A 20,364-nucleotide genomic window follows, 5' to 3' on the forward strand; every position below is an offset into this window, starting at 1 on the left:
GGATTTGAACCCATGTCTCCAGATCAATACACTGGGTCTCTGAGTTACTAGTCTAGTGATAATACCACTATGCCATCGCCTCCCCCGTACTGCCCATCCTTAAATACTCTGAGTAGCAGTTTGATACAACTTGCTAGGTCACTTCAGAGAGCAATTAAGTATTAACCATCTTCGTATGTGACTGGAATCACCAAACTGAGTAAGAATGGCAGGTTTCCTTCTCTGCAGTACATTAGTCAACCAATGGGATTTTGCCACAAGCCAACAACATTATGGTCACTTTTACTGATGCCAGCTTTTTATTTCCAACTCTTTTTTAAAAATAAAGCTGAATTCCAATTCTCATACTGCTTTGGTGAGATTTGAACTCAACATTCTCTACATTATTCATGACACCCCACTGGAAGCCACACTCGATGCCCAAACTCACTCCAATAATATTTCTTTCCTGTAGTTGCTGTTGCAACATAATGTTGTTCCTCCCTCAGTAACAACTTCCGCATGCTTGTGACCCAAATGGTTCAAACGACAAGCTGTAATATATTGACTATTAACAGGATTGTTTTTATACAACTATTCAACCGTGTTAGAATAAATACCAAGCAATTAATTCATTCTGATATCACCGCGGACTCAGTGTGATCAGGCCTGATCTCCATGGGCTGCATTCTGGGCAATGGACTTCCAACTGTCCTAAAAGCTCTAACTTTTTGGGCGCAGCATCCCCTATCTTTATACTGTTCAGTAGCTTTGTACTTCACAGACACATCTTGGCCTTATCTCTTAGTCATTGATTATCCCACCAAACTACCACCACCCTGTTAACCCAAGACAAGCTGATAATGTAGCATCCTAACCTCCTTTAACTTCACCTCTGTCTTACAGGCTGTTCTTGCTCTCAGTAATGTGTCAGCTCTCCTTATCTATTCACAGGCCTCCAATGGTCTTCTCATCCTCCAAAGTTCTCAGAGGTCTCCTTAGCAGTCTTTCAATGCTAACAGTTTTTGTGGTATGTTATCTAGGTACAGACCATCTCCTGACTTAACGGAGGAGAAATTTGTTAAGGCCCAGTCTAAGGTCGCGATTTGTGATGTGCCAGTGCTTGTCCTGACTCTGTGCTGCCTCTTCATTTCCATGATCTCTGTGTGCATCCCAGTGTGACCCAACAGAGGAGATGGTTCTCCGTATCTTGGAGCCAACTACAACAGAGCCCGTGGCAACCGGCATTGCTGAGAGTTTTCAGGATGACGTTCTGTTACTTCCTAATGCCCCTTCTCAACACCCACCTCAACCTCATCCTGCTATATGGCATGAAGTGCAGGCTGGTGATGGTGTGAGATAAAAGATCTCAAGGTTTTATTTTAGGAGGAGAAGGGGATTTTTCCCAGTGTGAAGGCCAACATGTATTTCTCAATGAACACCTAAAACAGATGATCTGAGCATTTATTTTGTTGCTGTTTATGGGATCTCGCTGTGCACAAATTGGCTACGCTTCAAAAGTACTTCATTGGCTATAAAACACTTTGGGACAACAGGAGCTTATGAAAAACACTGTATAAATGCAATTTTCTCCTTTCTTTAATCCCGGAAATTACACTGCAGAAGCTCACCAGGTGCAAGTCCTTCTCGAACTGCCTCCTCCATGACTTACCTGACTGTCGGCCTCTGAGCTGCCTGATATATGCAGGTCAGAGCTGACAAACTGCCTATCGGCACTCATTTCGGACAGACAGCTGGCCTTTGGAAAGTTAATGAGGCCCGGCTGTTAAAATGGACTGGAGCTCCCACTGCAGTGCTCAGGTGGTCTGCCTGAGAGTTAACGTTACCCCGTACTTTCTGTTAATTGTCCCATGCGATAGTGCAGCACTCCCTTAGTACTGCACAGAAATGTCAGTCTGGATTCTGTACTCCAGTCATCAGCTTTACTTCTAATATTAAGTCAGCTTGACTTAGCAAAAAGTCTTGCTACTATTATCAGTCGATGTTCAGTATATGAGAACAGGAGCAGGACGTTCAGTTCACAAACCTGTTTGCCATATCAAAGCGATGGACTGTCGGAATCCCTTATTTGAGGGTCTCGTACTGGGGGATGACATCCTTGAGGAAAATTTGCTTGACAGGGAGCCAATGTAGGTTAGAGAGCACAGGGGTGATGGGTGAATGGGACTTGGCACCAGTAAGGACACCAGCAGCAGAGTTTTGAATGGCCTCAGGTTTATGAAGAGTAGAATGTGGGACATTGGCCAGGAGTGAGTTGGAATAGTCAGGACTGGAGGATGAGGATGGCATCTGTAGTGCAATAATAAGTAAACAATAGTGTAGGCACAGCTCAGAAAGAGTGCCTAGAGTGAGAATGGAATCTTTTAGGATGCATAGTTTTGACATGCAGAGCACAAAATTCAATGCCATAGGACTACTGGAGTGGAGTTAAGGAGGCCTAGTGCCACTTTGTTGGGCTTTGAGGCACCACTGGCCGCTTCCTGTGTGGCCTGCACGGTGCTCTGTCAGGGAAAAGGTACTTACAGGGGCGTCCGCAGTGTGTATTGGGAGGCTGTGAATGTCTGCTATCCTAACATCACATAGACCAATGGGCTGATGTGATGCCAGGATACCTAATTTAGACTACACAGGTCCAGGCAGTAAATTTGCACATCACTCTTCAACCAACAAGTTTGAAGCTGCAGGATGGGCACTGCACTAGCATTCCTTAAGGAGCAAGACACCTAAAGTGCAGAAAACAAAAGTCTGTCTGTCTGAAAGGTAATTTTTAAGAACTTCTGTTATTGCAAAGTGTCTGGAATTACTCGAGTGTTTTGGAGATATTGTGATGAGTTTCTGGATTTGCCAGTTTTGCTGCAGCCTCACAGTAACGGCAGAGAAGGTGGCCTGTCCACACAAAAGCTACAACAGGTATGGGGGCAGCAATGGCAGAATCTCTGGGTCCTCAGTACAACAAGAAAATGGAACAGAGGCTGCCGAGAGGGCAAGTTCTGCATGATGCCCTCTTCCAATCTGGATTCCTCACTGCTCCTTGGTGCTAACAGGAGGCTGTCTGGCAAGCCAGCCGACCAAGTATCTCGGCGTGCATTAGTACTCTCCCAAATGCTGCCTGATCAAGACCCTCAGCTGAGTCCTCCGCAGCAGAATTCCTTTGTCTTCCACCAAGCTGGCTAATAGACCATCCTTTACCCCTGGCCTGGCTGCAACCCATTTTGATCCAATGACTTGCCACATGCTGATTCCAACTAACTACTTGCCTCCAAGGTACGTGGGGTACCAGCATCTGAGTTGGTGGCTGCGAGTGTGCTTTCTTCATTAGAGCCTTTCTTACTTCCTACTTCGAGTCCTGTGACTGGGCAGGTGACTGTTCATGCATGTCTGACAGTGGGAAATCAGAAGGGGAAGGTTGGGGTGAGGGAAGTGGGATGAGGTGGGAAGCAAGAGGTCCATAGTCCATAACGCTGCTCCCCCTCTGAAGAGTGGAGAGGCAGCCAACAGGGTGGAAAATCATGCAGATGAGGTGGATGCATCCACTTTACATGCTGGCTCCCCCTCAATCAGAACTGGTGCAAATCGCCATCCCCATGTCCAAAAACCGGAGCACACAAAATTCCAGCCCATAATGTTTCAACGATAATTTTCAAACTTTGTTTTTAGCAACAGATAAGCGAAGAAGCAGCACAGGTGATCTTGGTAGACCAGCAGGACGTGGCAGACCAGCCAGAGGAAGAAGACGTTCTCTTCCAGCTAGCGCACAGTTCCGATCGCAAGTTAGGAGAAGAGGTGAGATTACTAGCTTTTTGAAAATGCAGAAAGACTTTGTGTTAAAATTGGCCCATGCTAATAGTGCGAAGCAAGGTACCATCCGATGAAAGGTCACTGATCAGACCTGCTGCCAGACCTGCTGAGTATTTCCATCATTTCTTGTTTTTATAGTAGGTGTACACCTCCTTTGTTATCTCTTGCCCCACCCCCACCTCACTTGCTTATAACCTGTGACTTTTCTAATATTTGTCAGTTCCGAAGAAGGGTCACTGACCTGAAACGTTAACTCTGCTTCTCTTTTCACAGATGCTGTCAGACCTGCCGAGTGGTTCCAGCATTTCTTGTTTTTATTTCAGATTTCCAGCATCCACAGTATTTTGCTTTTATTTTACCCTATAAATCTTGATCTGTCACTTCTTCGTAAACATCTTTCCTCAAGTCAAACAAAACCCCTGCTGGGTAATTATCTGAAGACAGGTGACTTCCAGTAAGAGCTTGTTTTTAGTATTCCTTGATTCTTCCAGTAACTGTTGTTTACAAGCTCAGTCCAAAAGACCTTCTGATGACCTCTTTTAAAAAAAAACACAAAGTTCTAGCATCTGTGGAATTTTTTTCAGTTTTGACACACAAATCCTCATAATTTAGCAAAAAAAATAGAAGCACTCATAACACTGGCAGCTGTCTGAGTCTAAGCCTGACTGTTCACAACCTTGGTGCCATACTTGACCTCGAAATGAGTTGCTAATCACATACATGCTCCATCACCATGACCGCCTGTTTCTACCTCTGTAACATCATTCAACTCCTTAGTTTATCAGCTGATGAAACCCTCATCCATGCCTTTGTTACCTCAAGACTTGATTATTCAAACACAGTCCTGGCCAGCCTCCATCTTCCACCCTTGATAAATTTTAGCTTATTCAAAACTATGCTGCCCTCACCCTATAACTTGCAACAAGTCCTGTTCACCCATCACCCCTGTGCTCACTGGCCTGCATTAAGGTCCAGTCCGACAATGCTTCACTTTTAAAATTCTCATCCTTGTCTTGACAACCCTCCATGGCCTCGGCACCTCTCCGATTCTGGCCTGTTGTGCATCGCTAATTTTAATCGCTCCACCATTGGCTTGCCTTCAGCTGCCTAGGCACTAAGCTTTAGAATTCCCTCCTGAAACCCTGCTGCCTCTCTAGCTCTTTTTACTCCTTAAGATGCTCCTTAAAACCTACCTCTTTGACCAAGCTTTTGGTCATCTGCTCTAACATCGTCTCAGTGTCAAATTTTGTCTGATTAATGATCCTGTGGAGCACCTTGGGATGTTTTACTAGGTGAAAGGTGTGATTTAAATACAAGTTATTTGAATACAATGATTTGTGTTATGGAACAAAACTTTTGTATAGGCAGCAATTATTCTGAAAAATTTGTAGTGAGGCCTCCACTATGTAAGCTGATCTTGACTTGATCTGATGATAATGGGTGATAGGCCATCTGGACCCATAGCCCTGTATGCTCTTCTATGATCCCACCTGAAATTGGCAAAGAATGAAGGAAGGTTCATTCAATGCTGCCATCCTTTACCTCATTGTCATAACTGGGATTTCTCTCCCCAAACACCAGCAGGACCATTGCTGGTCATTACTTGCCCACATGCCACATGTGAATGGTGGAAAGATTGTAGGGCCTGGTTTACAGATGCTTTCCCTCCCATCTACCTCACTTATCACCGATTTCTGGGGTGGATGGGAGTCGGTAGGCTCCAGAAAACAGCATCAAAAGACAAAAGCGCACCCTTTGAGGGACAGGCCCTGGCACTTACCTGCTGATACCCTTGGCTTATCAGAGGTCTTTAGTGGGAGTCCTGATGCCATCTTCTGCCCCTATAATGCTCCTCAGCACCTCTCTGGTACATCAGTATTGTTGGAGTATATTTGGAAGGGCTAGTGGAAATTCTGTCTCACCAAAACTCCGCTCCAAACAGGAGAATCCTGGCCATAGTCTCATAGTTGTATGGTCTTAGCAATGGATTCAACCAGTCTATAATTCAATAGGAGCACAGCTCCTTCAATCCAAAGTGTGTTTGCTGGTTTATGTTACACAACTCAGTTATCAATGTGTTGATAAATATTACAGGATCTTTTAATGAGATCAGTTTCTCCCTCCCTCACCTCTTTACCCCATTGAAATACATAGGACTGGAATTTTAAATCCCACTGGTTCAGGCTCGGGTGCGCACGCTATTTGAAGATTATGCTCTCAGAGGTTAGCACTGGTTCCCACCACCTCCATAACGCAAAACCATTTTTAAAGGGTTGCCAGGAGGGAGGGAACGGCAACCCTGCATGCCTCCAATTAATTGCCTGTTGGGCTCATTGTGGAGCTCATTAACAGGCTGTCAGCAGCAGTGTGTGATTTTCAAAGGAAGGGCACGGGGAGAATGTCATGTCTCGACCACGGCAGGGTTTAGAAGATGTGAACAATGCGGAGCGCCATGGGGGCTAAGCTCAGCTGCTGCAAAAGTGCCACAGAGTAGCCATTGCTGGAGCTGTAAGACTTGCTTTTCTCAGTGGTGAGTGGTAGGAATCTGGAGAGGGACGCTACTGGCATCACTGGGGCAGCTGGTGTTGGCAGGGGATGACCTGGTGAATGCACAAAGCCCAGCTGATGGAGCTCAGATGGGGGCAGGCTAATCTGACATTGGACAGAGCAGTCAGGATGAGCTGCAGCAGATGCAACCTTCTGAACAGCAGGAGGCCAGAGCACCTCAGTGAAGGGGGGTAGGGGGGTGGCGGGGTGGGGGCGCGGCTGAAAGGGGAAAAAGTTGCTACCCTAGACATCGTCTCTACCGCCCAAGAGTCAGCTATCTGCAAATAACAGAGTGCTAGTGCCAAAGAAGGCTGCGCCTATCCAAGGAGATGGTCTTGGACATTTGTGCTCTGATCCACAATGTCCTGAGGTCTCATGCCCCCCATGACAGTCCTTATCTGCAGCCGTCAAGGTCTCCATCGCCCTGAATGTCTATGCAACTGGGTGGTTTTAGCGATCTGCTGTGGACCTTCGGGGCATCTCGCAGTTGGCAGCTCATCAAGCCATCAGGCACCAAGAGACTGGCCAGTGAGATCCATCAACAGGAAGGGCTTCTGCAACCTTGACGTTTAACTGGTCTTGGCCACAACGAGAGCTTCTTCCATGTGTGCGCTCTCTTTCACTTTCCTGGAAGCTGCCAAGACTCTTTCATCTTTCCCCAGTCCAGGCTGCCTTGGATCTTCACTCCATCCCCCAAAGTGTGATGGATCAGAGAGGACAAGGGAAATCCCTTGAAGAGATGGCTATTGACCCCTCTACGGGAGCCCCAGATAGAGACACAGAGGCAATACGACCAATGCTACCTGCTCAGCAGGCCAACCATTGAACAGGCCAGGGCTTCTGAAGATGCGATTCCAGTGCCTGGAACAGATGTGTGCAAGGGTCTTGGTTATTGTGGTGGTCTGCTGTGCTCTCCATAGCATGGCCTGCTGGACAGGTGTGGACCTGAGGACAGTGAGGCCCTGGAAGGAGACAGCTCATTGGGGGAGGAGCATGAGATAAGAGAGGAGGAGGAGAAGGGGACAGAGGGGGATAACACTGAATAGTGAGGTTCCCCTGCTACACAATGAGGTGGCCTCCTGCCACCCTCCAGGAAAAGATCCTCCCTCCTCTCCCTCATAGCCTCCAGCATTACAGCCAAGTTGGCATCGAGGGATCGAGGGTCTGCCCTGCCCCTAGTGCTAGCCCTCCAGCTCCTCTGTTACATCCTGCTTCCCTCTGGTGCAGTGAAAGTCTTTGGCACAAACTGCAGAACTCACCCTCAGGACAACCAACAGCCTCAGTGATGGCTGCTGTGGGGTGTTTACACGAGCCCCACACTTCATCTGATTCACCTCCATTCCCACCCCCACTGACTCTAAGTGGACAGGAAACCCATCTCCATACCAATTAAGGGTTTACCCACTTGTAAATCTGCACCTGAATCATTTTGCCGTTGGAGGTAGGTTTCTGACCCAAAACCAGAGCTGGCTCCTGTTTCCCACCTCCATAACGAAATCCAGCCTATAGGAACAGGAGTAGACCATTCACCCACAAGACTTTTCTGCCATTCAGTTATATTTTTACCTGATATCAGACTTTGATTCATATCCCTTGATACCCTTAATGAATAAAAACCTGTCATTTTAAGTCTTGGAAATTTCAATAGACCCCCTAGCATCCACAGATATTTGGGGGAGAAAATTCCACATTTCCACTAACCTTTATGTGAAACTGTACTTCTTAATTTCATTCCTGAATGGTTAACTTTATTGTTTACGTTTATGCCTCCCTGTTTTTTCTCACCATTTCCCACAACATGAGACAATGCTTTCCAATCTATGGCCTGCTCTTTCTAGGGGGTCAATTGTATTCTGGTGATATGCCCTTTCGTGTCCACTACTTAGGCAGTCATTATGCCAAAGTTTCTGCAAGATAGCCTGTGGTGGATGTTTCCCAGATAGCATCTGACAGCTGAGATCATAAATCTGCTGATATCACTCTCTAAAAGGAGAAGGAGATGTTTGAAGATTATGCATGCAAATAAATCCCATGGGGGGGAGGGTTTGACAATACCTCTTGTAAGATAGAGTTTGTGAACCCATCAAGTTCAGTATAGTGCAAAGGATGGCTTGTGTTGTGTTACAAGGGTTTTATTTTTGTACTAAAATCTTAGAATTCTGTGTGTTTTTAAAAAAAAGCAACTGAAAAAGGATTTTTCAGTTTTTTTTTTAAAAACACACAGAATTCTAAGATTTTAGGATTTTTCAGTTTGGACATTGACCTGCAAGTAGCTGAAATTTTGGAATGTTGACTTTGAATATAAGAATGGGAAAGTAGGCAGTTTCAAGGAAACCAGCAAGGGGTTTTGACTTCCTCAGAGCAACACTTTGAATGGCAGTGGAGACACTATGTCTGGTCATGTAATCAGCTCAAGAAAGGTTTTGCTTTCACGTTGGACCCTTTGAAAAACCAGTGAGTTGAACAAAGAGCAAGCATTTGAAAATCTTGCTTTGACCTGCCTGGAGACCAAAGAGGGGAAGACCCAGAAAAAGTGTTGCCTCTCCCTGTGAAGGAAGCCTGCATCTCTTGAGAAGAAATCCTTGTATGTCAGAGGTAGCGGATTCCTATTGCCTCTTATCTCTGAAGAATCCCTGCATCAAGTATGATTCCTGTTCCTCCTGTGTTTTAAGAAATCTTCAAATCTGAAGAAAATCTTCTACTGCTGGACTGCTGCTTTAAGACCCAAGTAGACCTGTTGCTACAACCATGCTGAAAGATCTATGTGAAGCTTGCTTCAGTTGAATTGCCTTGAACACCTACCCATCAAAGACTGTTCATCAACCTCACCTGGAGAGACTTCAAGTGGCATCTGACTATTCGACTCTGGGACACCTCACCAAACAGAAAGCCTTCCTACCAGAACATGACAAACTGATTTGTTTTATTATTCCTTCTACCTAAGAAACAGCTGTGAACCAGAAACCTTTTTTTCCCCCCAGTTAACCAGTTTCTTTTTGAATATATGTATGTGTGCATGAGGGCTAGGGAAATAAGGAACTTTTCGTATATAGATTTATCTCAGTATTGATTAAGATTTAGTTTATTAATAAATAGTTAATTTTGTTGTTGATTGAAGAAATGTGGTTGGTGTGCTTTATTCTGGGGGACAAAATAGAGTATGGAATTGGCTGTATTTCGGTAGGCTGTATTTTGATATGCTGCGACCCATGGAGAAGTGGGACTGAATTAACAGTGCACTCCTCCTGCCTTGGTCGTAACAGTTGCTTGTCATTTTACAGGGTGAACTGTGTGTTGGTGCTCATGGTGCTGCTCTGTTACTTTCTCTGTTTTCATCAGGTCACTGAACTATTTCTGACAAATTACCTCTTCCATTCCTGGGTTCAGTGACTGAGATGCTGCAAAGATGGTCAGGAGCAAAAAGATTGGATAAGCTTGATGGTTGATGAGAATTTAGAAATTTGAACTAGATCTGACGATTAGTACTTTCTAACTGGTTACCAAGGAATAAATGTATTTTTTGAATTGCTTTTTAAATAATTTTACAGAATCCAGAAGCATTTCATATCCTAAAGAAAATCAATTTATTCAATAATATTGTACAGTTTGATAACATTCAGCATGTCTCGTTGTTAGATTTATTAATGTGAAAATGTTCAATTAAAAATGTTTTTGTTTCGCATTTTTGACAGCACCAGCAAATGTGGGCCTGATGGTCAGTGCACAAGATCAATTGGAACGTGGTCCTGGTGCCGGTGAGTCAACAAAAGTACTAAATCACTGAGAGGAGTCCAACCCTGAATTATTGCCAATCAAATTCTGTGTCCCTCTTTAATTTCAAACCCTTTGACAGGTATCAGTGTGTAAGACTATCCTTATTGTTTCATAAAAGGTTGGTTTCTCTATGTACCAGTGCCTTGATCCTGGTCAGGGTCAGTGAATGAATTTTCAAATGATATCCCTTACCCAACGTTTCACCAACTTCTCATACTGCTCATTACACCACAGCCTCGTCATTCATTCATTTAATACTACCCTATAAGTGTGTATATATCTTTACATTAGCAAAGCAAAAAGCTGCTCCTTGGTGAACTAAAATCACCTGTCAGTGGAAAGCTTTAGCTTCTTTACATATTTAAAAGAATATTGTCAAGCATGCTTGTGTCATGTCATGTAAACATTTTTTAATAACTTTGATGAATGAAAAGTAAGCAAACTCTACTGTACATTTTTTTTTAACTTTTACTTTAGCTTTGAAATTTGCACAAAGATCCGATCAAACTTTTATTTTATCCTTAGGAGTTGAAACTCCAGGAAAACTTCAGAAATCATTAGTGGCATCGCTCTGAGCTTTAAAAAGACATTCTCATCAGGAAGGCATCAAATTAAACATCAGTCTTTTTTAATGTATTTAGGACGCCTGGAATTCACGTACTCCGCATAATTACAATACCCAGAATTTCACTTTGGCCGCGATGAAAGCCTAGTTTTCACAGGGCTGAGGTTTATGTTGCCGAAAGGCATGGGCTTTACTCTGGAACCGCCACGATATTAAATGCGGCGGATCATTTACACAGCCAGGGCAGACTGTTCCCCTCCCGATGATGTGGAGGAGTCAGGCGGTCCTTCCCCGGCAACAGCGTTCAGTGCCATGGCGCAGGCGCGACGCCATTTTTAAAGAGGTTCCAGCCCTTCCATGTAATTTGAATATTTAAAGAAATATTCACTTATAATTTATTCAAACAAATTAAGTAAATGTTTAAAGCCCCTTTTCCACCACCCCGCCCCCCCCCCCCCATGACCAAACAACGCATTCCTTGTCCTATCCACCCAAAATACTTACCTTGTGCACATGGCCTACCCCCTGAAAGTTCGCAAATTTTAATCTTTAACCCTTTCCACAACCTCCGGACCAATAAAATTAGTTTTGCCCCGCACTCCCACCCCTCCCCACCAGTGTTCCGCCTTGCATCACAGGTCAGAGATCTGACGGCACGGGAGCACCGGCCACCGACCACAATATTGGAGTGGGATGGCTGGCAGCAGCAGGTAGGTCATTAATTCATTAATTTCCATTAATTACCATATTTAAATTCTGCTCCTGTCACCAAGCAGTTGGGGAGGGCGGGGGGTGTGGTGCCACAAGGCCTCGCTGCCGCCGGGCCTTTCCGGCATCGAGCCCTGTGGTGGGCCTCTCCCGGAGGCATTCTCCCACCACGACCCCTGACATCATTGTTGGGGGGGGGGGGGGGTGGGGGGTGGGTCGGTAAAATTCAGCACACAATTTAATAACTTAGTCAACCTCAATATTTCCAAATGAATTTAGACAAATATCTTCTCACTAACCACTATGCAGAATGGATAAAATTATCAAAATAGCACCTGCTTACAAAACCTTATAAATTGTGTCATCTTTCTAACTCTAGTTAGGGTATTAATGATACTACAAACTTCAACAGAGATCAACCAGCTGCAGAGTCCATTGAGGTGACCACATGCTCAATTGTTGACATGTAATTTTTGAATTGAATTCTTTGAACTCTGCTCTTAATGGCAGATCGGCGAAGACGATACACAGCTGGTTTTAGTCGGTCAGCAGCACGGGGCAGATTAGCCAGAGCAAGAAGACGTTCTCTTCCAACCAATGCAGAGCTGCGACGAGGTAACAGGAATAGAGGTGAGATCACTGACTTTTTGAAAATGTAGAAATACTTTGATTGAAATTGGTCCATGGCAATAACATGCAATGCAATCATAGCAAATTGGCAGCTTGTTTTAAACCAGCTAATACCAAAGAAAATCCAATGGTGTGAAATAGGCAGGTGATTCGCTGTGAGCCCGTTTCGCATGACCGGTGAAGACCAATTTCACCCTCATTGATTGAAAAACTTTGTGGCTTTATCTTTTTTTTTAAAAAAAAAGAAATTGTGAAATATGATTTTGGTGAAGGTGACAATCATTCTCCTAATTTTGCTAGAGGCGTCTACAAATAAGCTGACCTTGATCTTCACATCCTAATGGTAATTAGCAACCTGATGATAATGGTATCTCTCCTTCACCTTTTTGGCCATTTGCACCCATAGTTTTGGATTCTCTTCTGCAGTCCCATCTGAAATTGGAATTGAATGAAACAAACCATTGCTGATGTCAGCCTCACTGCCCAGACTGGGATTTCCCTCCCAACCCCTGCCAGGACCACGATTGGTCACTACTTCCCACTCCAACAAATGCAAATCGTGGAAAGATTGCAGGGCCCAGGTTCACAGGTGATGTTCCTCCCATTCACCCCAGTTACAGCTGCTTGGTGGGGTGAATGGGATTCAGTATGCCCCAGGAACCATCAGTGAAAAGCACAAGTTTACCCATTAGAGGGAGACTTCTTCTGGTACTTTAGTACTGTTGGGGAAATTTGGATGGAGGAGTGGAAATCCTGTCTCAACAAAACTCTGCAGCAGAGAGGAAGATCCTGCTCATAGTCTCATGTATAATGTAAGGCAGTGTGAAGCTATTCACTTTGGTTGTTAGTGCTTGACTAATCTCATTGAATTTTTTGATCAAGTAACAGAGAAGATTGATGAAGGGAATGCAATTGATGTTGTCTATATGGATTTTAAGAAAGCATTTGACAAAGTACCACAACATTGAGGTTCAGGGAATAGGAGGGTCAGTATCAGCTTGGATAAAGGAATTGGCTTACGGACATAAAACAGCAGGTTGTGGTAAATGGTTGTTTTTTAAACTGGAGGATGGTAGATCGTGGTGTTCCCCAAGAGTCAGTGCTTGGTTCACTGCTTTTTTGATATATAAATAACTTGGATATTGGAATATAGAGTAACATTTTAAAATTTGCCAATGATACCAAATTTGGAGGTGTGGCAAACAGTGAGGTTGATACCAATCGACTGCAACAGGACCTAGATAGGCCAGCAGAATGAGCAGACAAGTGATAGATGGAATTTAATACAGAGAGGTGTGAGATGTTGCAATTTGGCAGAAGGGATAGGGAGAGGCAATATAAACTTAATGACACAGTTCTAAAGAGTGGGCAGGAACAGAGAGACCTGGGGGTTCATGTGCACGAATCCTTGAAGGTGGCGGACAAATTGAGAGAGTGGTTAGTAAATTATATGGAATCGTGAGCTTCATAATTAGAGGAATTGAGTACAAAAACAGGGAAGTTATGCTGAACTTTTAAAAGCTCTGATTAGGCCACAACTAGAGCATCGTGTTCAATTCTGGTCACCACATTTTAGGAAGGATGTGAAAGTTCTTGAAAAGGTGCAGAGGAGATTTACCAGAATGTCCAGGGATGAGGGAATTTAGCTACAAGGTTTGGTTGTAGAAAGTGGGGTGTTCTCCTTGAATCAAGCCCCACTCTAGAGACTTGTGGATATAGTACAGGCTGATGATTCAGAGCAGTACTGGGTGTTGAGCAAAGCTCCATGCCATAAAGGAACCACAGAACAGTCTAGAAGCTTCTGCATGTTGCTTTTTAGGGATAGCCTGTGAACGTGTGAATCTGTGTCCACTAACCCACACTGTGTCAACTATCTCCCAATCTCCCATGGTTCTACACCGTGCTGTATTTAGGTGGTCAGCTCTCTAATGTTTGGTTTGCCCACTCCAGTCCATATGTCATTCACAACCTCCCAGAGCAGGCTAATTGCCTCTTCCAACCTGCGCCTGTTGCGACCAGAAGTGAGTCCATTAGAGATGGATAGTGATTGTGTTTGAGTTGCTGATTTTTTTAAAGTATGACAAACCCCCCCACCACCACCACCACCCCCCCCCCCCCTCACATCCTCTTGCCCATCCTGGAGATATTTAAAACTTTCCCTCATGAATCTGCTAATTTCACCCTTTAAATTGGGAGGAAAATGTTTAAAGCTCCTGCATGCAAGGGATTCCTGTTAAGGGATTGGACATTGCTTCTTGTAAGATGTAGAGTTAATGAACTGTTGAGGCTCAGTTCAGTGTGAATAATAATGGCCTACTGTGTGGTGAACAGTGTGGTGATGCTCCTGAATTTGCTCTGTTTCCTGTTCTCGCCAAGTCATTTAGCAACTGACCAAGTTGCTCGGCTGCAGTGCCAAATCCTTCTCTACAAGGACCTTTAAAATTTCCTTTCCAATTTGAGCATAGATTTTCTGTTGATAGGGTCATTCTGTCTTATCAAAATCCACCTTAAGCTACAATTGTCCAATGGGACTTCTAATTCTTTGTTCAAAGCAGGGTGTTGGAGCCCACCCTGACATGGTACACCTTTCTTAAACTTCTTTTCTTGGTCACACAATCCAGGACTACCAAGGTAATTACTGACTTTTTAAAAGTTGTTGCTCAGTGAATTAAAAAAAAGCAAAGTTTATCTGATACTAGGAAGCACAAAAACACACACACATATCCGAACTTCTTTGCATTTCAAAAGAAGGCATAACCCTGACATCGTCAATCAATGTCAGCTTGTGCCAGTTTCTTGCAGCTTTCAAGTAAACTTCATGCCACTTAAGTCAACTAAATTACAACCCTCTGAAACAGACTTCTGTCTCTAGCTTCTTTTTATCCAGTTTTACTTCTTATCAAACTTAAAGTTTCACTAAGGTTAACACAGTTTTGAAGGGCGGCAGTCTGTTGTGTTAAGTTCTAATTTTATGACCTTGGACCTCTGGCTAAACATTCCATTGCTTCGAAAGTGTGATCTTCTTCACAGACCAGTGGCTTTTGTTTATCTGTGGAAAGGCACCCTGCCGCTTTTAGTAGGTTTTGTTTTATTTCGATAAGTTTCTTTTGACCTTGCAAAGCAAGCTGGTATAAAATTAGGTCAGATTTTTAAATTTGTGCAAGTTATATCAAACCTGTGTTCTTACATTAGTTAGTCCAGTACAGGATTCAGTGATTGGAAGTCAGCAAAGATCCTCAAGAGAAAAAGGGCTGGATAAGCTTGATAAAAGTTTGGAGGTTTGAACTATCAAAACAACTGACAAAGGAACAGATATAACAAGTAGTGTTTTCTAACTCGTGACCAAACAGATAAATGTTTACAACTTTTACAGAAACAAGAATTATTTCATATCCCAAAGTAAATCTAATTATTCAGCGTTGTTTTACTTGTTCCTGTTTGGTGACAAGATTCAGCGCATCCAGTTGTTAGATTTATTAATGTGCAAATCTTGAATGAGAACTGCTTTTCTTCCCTTTTGACAGCTGATCCAAATGACCCGTTTGGACCAAGAGATCCACAGCGTAAGTCAACCACAGTATTAATGTTCAACAGGATGTCTCAGAATGGGCAATGAGTTCAACTGAAGGGTTATGTAACGTCTCGTGTTGCTCTCGCAATGTGTGTGATATATTTAAGACCCAGACCCTACCCATGTTGTTGCCAGCAGTTCATGATCCCACCAACAAGCCATGGGCAGTACAAATCAGTAGGCAATCATTTTATTTTAGTTCTTGCCAGTTTACCATCACTGGCAAGGCCAGCAGTTATAGGCACACTTTGTTGCAACTGAATGGCTTGCTAGATTACTTCAGAGAGAATTTGAGAGTCAATCACATTGTTATGAGCTTGAAATCATGTCTAGCAACATCAACTTGCATTTATATAGTGCCTTCAACATATGAAAAGCTCCAAGGGTCTTCACAAGTGCATAATGGAACCATAGAATTATCAAATAGTACAGCACAGAAGGAGGCTGTTTCTCCCATTGAGTCTGCACTGGCTCTTTCTGAAAACGTTCCAATTAATTCTGCTCCCCTGCTTTTTCCTCTGCAATTTTTTTTCCATTTAGTAATTTTCCAGTTCTACTTTATAGGCTCCGGTTAAATCTATATCCAATGCATTCCAAATCCTAACCACTTGTTGCGTAAAAAGGTTTCTCCTCTGGTTAGCTCTGGTTCTTTTGCCAATCATCTTAAATCTGTGCCCTCTTTATCAACCCTTCTGTCATCGGAAACATTTTCTTTTAATTTACTCTATTTAAATGCTTCATGATTTAAAATACCTCCATCAAATCTCCACTTAGCATTCTCTGCTCTAATGAGAGTAACCCCAGTCTATTCAGTTAACTATAACCCTTCATCCTTGGAACCATTGCTTTTATGCCCTCTCCAAAGCCTTCATATCCTTCCTAACGTATTCTGTTTGTCTTATGTTCAGTAACTTTTCTCTGCAAGGAAGGAAAGGATTCACAGTGCTGTGTCTAATAAGTTATGCAAGGCTATACATGCAGGCAGACTTTTAGGAAGCTAGGAAAGAAACATTGACTAGTGGGGTATCACAGGGATCGGTGCTAGGATCCCAGCTATTCACAATATACATTAATGATTTAGATGAGGGAACTAAGTGTAATATCTCCAAATTTGCAGATGACACAAAACTGGGAGGGAGGGTGAGTTGTCAGGAGGATGCAGAGAGGCTTCAGGGTGATTTGGACAAGTTGAGTGAGTCGGCTAATGCATGGCAGATGCAGTCTAATGTGGATAAATGTGAGGTTATCCACTTTGGTAGCAAAAACAGGAAGGCAGATTATTATCTGAACGGCTATAAACTGAGAGAGGGGAATATGCAGCGAGACCTGGGTGTTCTTGTACACCAGTCACTGAAGGTAAGCATGCAGTTGCAATAGGCGGTAAAAAAGGCAAATGGTATGTTGGCCTTCATAGTGAGAGGATTCGAGTACAGGAGCAGGGATGTCTTGCTGCAATTATACAGGACCTTGTGTGGAGTTTTGGTCTCCTTATCTGAGGAGGGATATTCTTGCTATAAAGGGAGTGCAGCGAAGGTTTACCAGATTGATATCTGGGATGGCGGGACTGACGTATGAGGAGAGATTGAGTCGATTAGGATTATATTCGCTGGAGTTTAGAAGAGTGAGGGGGGATCTCATAGAAACCTATAAAATTCTAACAGGACTTGACAGGGTAGATGCAGGAAAGATGTTCCCGATGGTGGGGGAGTCCAGAACCAGGGGTCATAATCTAAGGATACGGGGTAAACCTTTCAGGACTGAGATGCGGAGAAATTCCTTGACCCAGAGAGGTGAGGCTGTTGAATTCGCTACCACAGAAAGGAGTTCAGGCCAAAACATTGTATGTTTTCAAGAAGGAGTTAGATATAGCTCTTGGGTTTAAAGGGATCAAAGGATATGGGGGGAAAGCGGGAACAGGTTACTGAGTTGGATGAACAGCCATGATCATAATGAATGGCGGAGCAGGCTCGAAGGGCCGAATGGCCTACTCCTGCTCCTATTTTCTATGTTTCTATGTTTAAATTAGCAAGCAGGACCTCAAAGGTAGTCATCTCCAGATTAATCCCGGTACTACATGCTAGCAAGTATAGAAAGGCCAGATGGGTTGCACCTCAACAGAGCCGGAACCAATGTCCTTGTGGAGTGATTTACTAGTGCTATTGGGGAGGATTTAAACTAACTTGGCAGAGACATGGGAACCAGGATGTAGCTTTAGAGAGGAAGAACAAAGTGCACAAAGCATTGGGAGAGACACATAGCAGCATAGATATAGAAGGTATTAGGTAGGGTCAGAGTAAGAGGGAATGCAGTAAGGTCTAAATTAGGTTTACAGCACATGTATGTGAATGCACGGAGCATGGCAAATAGGGTTGGTCAGCTGCAGGTGTAGAGAGCCATGTCAGAGTATGATGTCTTCGACAGAGAACTGGCTCAAAAAAGGGCAGAACTGGGTGCTAAATGTTCCCAGATAAAAGATGTTCAGGAAATGAAGGGTAGTATTGATTAGGGAAAATATGACAGTGCTGGAGAGAGAAGATATCCTTGAGGGGTCAAGGACATAAACTATTTGGTTAGAGTTAAGAAACAATAGAGGTTCTGTTAGATTTCTAGGTGTATTCTATAGGGCACCAACGAATAGGAAAGATATAGAGGAGCAAATTTGCAAGGAAATTGCAGAGAGGTGCAAAAACTATCGAGTAGTTAAAATGGGGGACTTTAATCATCCTAATATAGACTGGGATAGTAATAGTGTAAAGAGCAGGGATGGGGAAGAGTTTCTGAAGTGTGTTCAGGAGAATTTTCTAGATCAGTATAGTTCCATCCCAACAAAGAAGGCGATATTGCTGGACCTGGTTCTGCGGAATTAGGTCTGTCAAGTAGATCAGGAGTCAGTAGGGGATCATACAAAGAACAAAGAATACAGCATAGGAACAGGCCATTCGGCCCTCCAAGCCTGCGCCGATCTTGATGCCTGCCTAAACTAAAACCTTCTGCACTTCCGGGGACCGTATCCCTCTATTCCCATCCTATTCATGTATTTGTCAAGATGCCTCTTAAATGTCGCTATCGTACCTGCTTCCACCACCACCCCCGGCAGCAAGTTCCAGGCACTCACCACCCTCTGTGTAAAGAACTTGCCTCGCACATCCCCTCTAAACTTTGCCCCTCGCACCTTAAACCTATGTCCCCTAGTAACTGACTCTTCCACCCTGGGAAAAAGCTTCTGACTATCCACTCTGTCCATGCCGCTCATAACTTTGTAAACCTCTATCATGTCGCCCCTCCACCTCCGTCGTTCCAGTGAAAACAATCCGAGTTTATCCAACTTCTCCTCATAGCTAATGCCCTCCAGACCAGGCAACATCCTGGTAAACCTCTTCTGTACCCTCTCCAAAGCCTCCACGTCCTTCTGATAGTGCGGAGACCAGAATTGCACGCAATATTCTAAGTGTGGCCTAACTAAAGTTCTGTACAGCTGCAGCATGACTTGCCAATTTTTATACTCTATGCCCCGACCGACGAAGGCAAGCATGCCATATGCCTTCTTGACTACCTTATCCACCTGCGTTGCTACTTTCCGTGACCTGTGGACCTGTACGCCCAGATCTCTCTGCCTGTCAATACTCCTAAGGGTTCTGCCATTTACTGTATACGTCCCACCTGCATTAGACCTTCCAAAATGCATTACCTCACATTTGTCCGGATTAAACTCCATCTGCCATTTCTCTGCCCAAGTCTCCCACCGATCTATATCCTGCTGTATCCTCTGACAATCCTCATCACTATCCACAACTCCACCAACCTTTGTGTCCTTCGCAAACTTACTGATCAGACCAGCTACATTTTCCTCCAAATCATTTATATATACTACAAAGAGCAAAGGTCCCAGCACTGATCCCTGCGGAACAGCACTAGTCACATCCCTCCATTCAGAAAAGCACCCTTCCACTGCTACCTTCTGTCTTCTATGACTGAGCCAGTTCTGTATCCATCTTGCCAGCTCACCTCTGATCCCGTGTGACTTCACCTTTTGTACCAGTCTGCCATGAGGGACCTTGTCAAAGGCTTTACTGAAGTCCATATAGATAACATCCACTGCCCTTCCTTCATCAATCATCTTTGACACTTCCTCAAAAAACTCAATCAAATTAGTGAGACACGACCTCCCCTTCACAAAACCATGCTGCCTCTCGCTAATAAGTTTGTTTGTTTCCAAATGGGAGTAAATCATGTCCCAAAGAATCCTCTCTAATAATTTCCCTCCTACTGACGTAAGGCTCACCGGCCTATAATTTCCTGGATTATCCTTGCTACCCTTCTTAAACAAAGGAACAACATTGGCTATTCTCCAGTCCTCTGGGACCTCACCTGTAGCCAATGAGGATGCAAAGATTTCTGTCAAGGCCCCAGCAATTTCTTCCCTTGCCTCCCTTAGTATTCTGGGGTAGATCTCATTAGGCCCTGGGGACTTATCTACTTTAATGCTTTGCAAGAAACCCAACACCTCCTCCTTTTTGATAATGAGATGACTGAGACTATCTACACTCCCTTCCCTAGGCTCATCATCCATCAAGTCCTTCTCTTTGGTGAATACTGATGCAAAGTACTCATTTAGTACCTCGCCCATTTCCTCTGGCTCCACACATAGATTCCCTTCTCTGTCCTTGAGTGGGCCAACCCTTTCCCTAGTTACCCTCTTGCTCTTTATATACGTATAAAAAGCCTTGGGATTATCCTTAATCCTGTTTGCCAATGACTTTTCATGACCCCT

Source organism: Heterodontus francisci, chromosome 2 (genome assembly GCF_036365525.1).
Source record: "Heterodontus francisci isolate sHetFra1 chromosome 2, sHetFra1.hap1, whole genome shotgun sequence".
Taxonomy (NCBI): Eukaryota; Metazoa; Chordata; class Chondrichthyes; order Heterodontiformes; family Heterodontidae; genus Heterodontus; species Heterodontus francisci.